The sequence below is a fragment of the Rhea americana genome, unplaced genomic scaffold (assembly GCF_003343005.1).
Source record: "Rhea americana isolate MKP2758 unplaced genomic scaffold, rheAme1 scaffold_18, whole genome shotgun sequence".
Lineage (NCBI taxonomy): Eukaryota > Metazoa > Chordata > Aves > Rheiformes > Rheidae > Rhea > Rhea americana.
The window spans coordinates 3239411-3244199 of record NW_028185927.1 but is presented as its reverse complement, the minus strand read 5'-3'; positions in this window follow the sequence as shown (position 1 = coordinate 3244199).

Below are 4789 nucleotides of genomic sequence, written 5' to 3'. Positions count from 1 at the left end.
CTTCCCGCCGGCTGGGCTCTGCGCGCGGCCGCGGAGAGCTGCGCGGAGCTGTGCGGCCGGCAGCGCCCGCCCCGCGCGCTTTAAACTCCTCCCGGGGCGCATGAGCGCTGCGGCGGGCCCGGGGGGCCGAGGGGGCGGCCCGGGGGTGGAGGGGAGGGGGTGAGGGGCAGGCGCGTTTGCTCCCGGTGCGTTTATTGCAGGTGGTTCAGGAAACGCAATGGGCCAGCAGGTATTTTGTCGCAACGCCTCGCCCTGCTTCCACGACCGAGGGAAGAGGAAAGGCGCAGAGGAGCGGGGGACAGCTCGCTCCGTGCGCGCCGTCGGTGGCAGCCGCGGAGCAGCCGCCGCGGCGGAGCGGCGGCCTCACCTTGGCGCGCCCATTTTCTTCGATTACATTAATAAAATCATTTTAGAGCTTGCCGCGCTTTAGCGGTTCAGTGCATACGTGCTTAGGTGCTGTGAAAGATTAGCTGGCCTGAGTACGGAATGGCCAGATTGCTTGTGAATGGCTCCGAGAGAGAACTGTAAACTATCTCCCTGCATATTGTCCTTTTTTTTTTTTTTTTTTTTTTTTTCCTCCCAACAAACGCCTTATGTTCATGTTCTTTGCTGGCTGCTGGTGTTCACTGCTCGGACAGCTGTTCTGAGAAATAAGGTTTAAAGCATAAGCGTTTGAACTTACAGAAATGACCATGTGAATTGGTTTGCCAGGACAGAAAATGGAGCGCAGGCATTGCAGTCAGCTCAGGGAGCGAGCCAGCACGGCGACAGCACCCTTTTGGGGGGAACTGGTCAGTGCAACTTGCACTAGGGTATTTGAATAGCTGGTTGCATCAAAATGCACTTCGAGAAATATTTCATCAAATAACTTGAACAAAATACTCTTGAGAATCCATGATACACTTGAACAAATCAACGATCTGTCCAGAGATGCAGATGAACGTGGCTTCTGCATGACCGGGTAAGTTATTTTTTTTTTCCAGAATTTAATTGGAATGAAGTGTGGAAGCGATGAGGACATGACCCCTCTCCTCAAGCTTTGATCATCCTAGGAACACATTTCTTTGCTTCCCACACAGAAGAAAAAGTGGCAATGTTTCATTTATGGCATGGCCTCCTCCTACAGGAGCATCTCAAATGCAAAATTATTCGGGGCAGTTGGTGCAGATGTCAGGAATTTGTGCGGGCGTTTCTCTCAGCTCCTCCGGATCCCCAGAGCTTGTCAGGGAGTTCCTGATTTCTAGGAGGCTCCTTCCTCCACCAGAGAGTCCCGGTGGCAGGGTAGTCACCTTTCCTCTTCGGTGATGGAGGTTTAACAGCTCAAACGCTGTCCCTGGGTGTCCGAGCTCGCCTCTCCCCAAGGTGAGGGACTTTTCCGAAGTGTTGGTCCAGACTTTCTCTAACAGGCCTCGGTTCACATTTGAGGGTTTTCTCAGAGCTGCAGTAGCTAGAAGAGAAGAGGGCTTGCTCTGTTTTTGTTTTTTAAGATGCTGGGAAGCCAAACAGTGTCTATAAGAGGGCGCCGGTCGCCTGGCTCCTAGCACTGTCGTTGGCAGATCTTCCTCGGTATCTCAGGTCCTTGACGTCCTCGCCTTTCCCGACGTCCTTTCCCTGCCATCCTCCGCTCCTCCTCTGGCCCGGGAGGGAAGGGGCCCGAGCGCTTCTCGCTGCCGGGATGCTGCCGCGCAGCCTGCGAGCGGGGCTCGACGCGGCCGGCCGCGGCGGCGAGCCCCAGACCCGGTCGGCCCGGCTCGCTGCGCGCCGCGCTCGCCTCCTCTCTGGGGGCGAGAGCAAACCGCAGGCTGCCCCGGCTCGGCTTAGCGGTCCGCGGAGAGTCCCCTGCGCGGTGCGATTCCCCGGGAGGCTGCGGGAAGGGCAGGAGAGGCAGGGACAGGCATCCCGTTTACTCCGGGAAATACGACAGGTTTTGCCTGCAACGGGAGACGCCGGCTGCCCTTGCCGAGCAGCATCACAGAAACCCCTCTGTCCTCCGCGTGAAGGAAGGCTTTGTGCAAAGATCAGAAAGGACAGAAAAAGGTACTAATTAAACTTTCAGCCCTCCGAGCGGCTTCAAGCGCGCCCGCTGCCTGGCGGCGYGCTCGCCGGGGGAGCGCATGCCCCCACCCTCGCTGCAGCCCTCCCTTTCCCGGTCTGTGACATTTTTCTGTGATTTCCTTTATCTTCGGGGGTTCTGTGTTTGTATGTCTGAGTGTAAAACGGTGCGGCCTCGGGAAGGTCGTTAGGGTGCTGTCAGGAACGGCGATACCAAATCYGTGCCGGGCTGCTGGGGAACTGGTGCCTCGGCAGAGGTAGGTGACGTTGAAGAGACCTTTGAGGGAAATGGCAAACGTAACAGTTCCTATGTACACAGATTTTCTACTGGCACTTTGGGGTTTGATTTATTTTTTTTAATTCACACCATCATCCTAGTTAAGTTCCTATAGATAACATTAATTTTGTTTTGTTCCTGAATCATTGCCTTGCTAGTAAATCTAAATACAAAAAAAAAGGAAAAAAAAACATGTAGAACAAATTAGAGAGTTTGAGCCAGAAAAGGGGAATAAATAAATGAAGGAACTAGCACCTAGAGCAAATGCCCTGTAACACCTGACTTTTGGTGCCCAGCACACGGAGTGCGACTCAGAGCTCTGAGCTAAGGATCTCCAGCCTCTCTGAAGCCTGGAAAAGGAAATGTGTATTTWTATATATATATATAYAYAYAYAYATATATATATAYAYATATATATATACTAGTGAACAGCACAAGAACCAGGACCTGAGCATGGGAACCTTGTCTGCAACGTTGTTAAAATGCTCTTCAGCAGCCTTGTGGCACAGACCACCTGCTTGCTACTCTTCTAAACTGGGCACTGCTCAGGCGTTGCTCCAGCCTAGGAACTATTCCCAGTAAACACTTTGGATGTAGCCTGCGTATTCTGGAGGCTAAGAGCGTTTAAATGCATGGACATGTGCCAGACTGTGCCAGATGGCCACGGCCAGAGAGGAGGCTTTGGCTCTATTCGGTTCACTAGCATGTTTGCAGCTCCAGATGCTTCAGGAAGGCTCTCCAAAACAGCAAACCGAGCCCAAAGCTCTCTGGAGGGAGCAAGATTTACTGTGCTCCTGCCTCGAGCTGGCGAATGGAAAGGGCTGAAGGTGGAGGTGAGCCCAAGTTCTGCCTCCGGAGTGCCTCAGAGGGGCTTTACAGACAGAGGGCACCTTGCGCTGCGTGGCAGAGCTCGGAGTCCTCCCAGGACGGCTTTTCTGCAGAGGCCTTTTGCCTGTGCCCAGAACCGGGGCAGCACCTTCGGCTGACGCAGTAGCCCGGTAGTTTGAGGAGTGAGGGGGAAAGGTAGCTGCACGCAGTTCTCTCCTCCTTATAACAGCTCTCGCGTGATGGTCGGCTGATACTTCCTGGTGATGAGCAAACCCTCATCTAATGACACTGTATACAGTTTATATTAGTAGTTTGTTTTATACAATAACTGAAGAGTCCTGTGAGGAGGGACCAGACCTAAATCTGTTGCGTCTCCTCTCAGCGCCCTCTTCCCGGAGGGGCAGAGCGATGGACAGTCTCCTCTCACCCGTAATCAGTACTGAGCTCCCCTCTGCSCATTCCCCACAGTGCTTGGAGGGCCTGGGCTCTCCAGCGGCACCTGAGGGCTAGCTCTGAGGACACCGTCTGCAGAGGCTGCAGAAGTGGTCTTTAATCTTCCTCGATAGTAGAGGGAGCTGCATTTCCAAAAGCGGGATGAGTAAATAAACACGGATGAGGAGGGCGCAGTGATACCGGTGCTGGCTGCAGCCTCGATGTGCAGCAGCAGCAGCAGAACAGGTCTCAGGTGACCACAGGGACACTCACTGGTGGAGGAGATGCAACCTTCTCCACGCAGACAAACRGACACACAGACACACGCACTTGCAGCCTGCTTAGTCCGCTTGGGGTGGTGCCACCGGTAGGTAATGATTTTAAAGTAAAACAGAATCATCATCGCATTGCAGTGGGAAGGCTAATCCTTTCCTGTCTTCCGAACAAGCACTAGGAAAACCCACAGTCTCAGGCCTGTCTGGAGAGAGAGGCAGAAGAAAGTCTGGTTCTTGAATCCCATTAGCTTTCAGTAATGGCTTAAGTGCTGAATAACTGAGTTGTGGGAAAGGGAAGACGGTTTTAGGGAGGTGCAGSAGTAAGACTTTTAAGGTGCCTAGAGAGAAAACAGGAGGGTTCTTGCAGAGTTTAGGAAACAATAGTGGTTAATGGGGATTTTTCAAGATTTTAATCTCTGATATATATACCTCACTACATTTTTTCTTGAAAAAATAAACCCTCAGAAAATAGTTTGCAGAATACAATAATTGTATTTGTATTGACCCATTATTGAATCTTTACTTTTTTTTTATTCTTATACAACTAACATGCTAAAAAAGCTTTTAATTTGTATAATGCATCTAAGGTTTATTCTGGATTTTATGTAAATAATATATTTTTCAGTATAGCAGATGTTATCTAAGTGTAAAATATCAATTACCATCACAAATTACAGGACTATAACGATAAAAAATCCACCCTTCTATTGTAACTTCCTCACAAAACGTGGAGGAAGTACTGTGGTCCAGGGAATGAGATGATGGCTATATAAGAAGAAATCTTGGTTTTATTGCAGCATTTGTCACTCACTACATGTGTTGTCTTAGGGACGTCATCTACCCTGCCAGGAGTCTCAGTTACTTCTTCAGATCTTCAGATGTGGCTAATGACTCTATTTTTGGATGCTTATCTTGGGATATCATG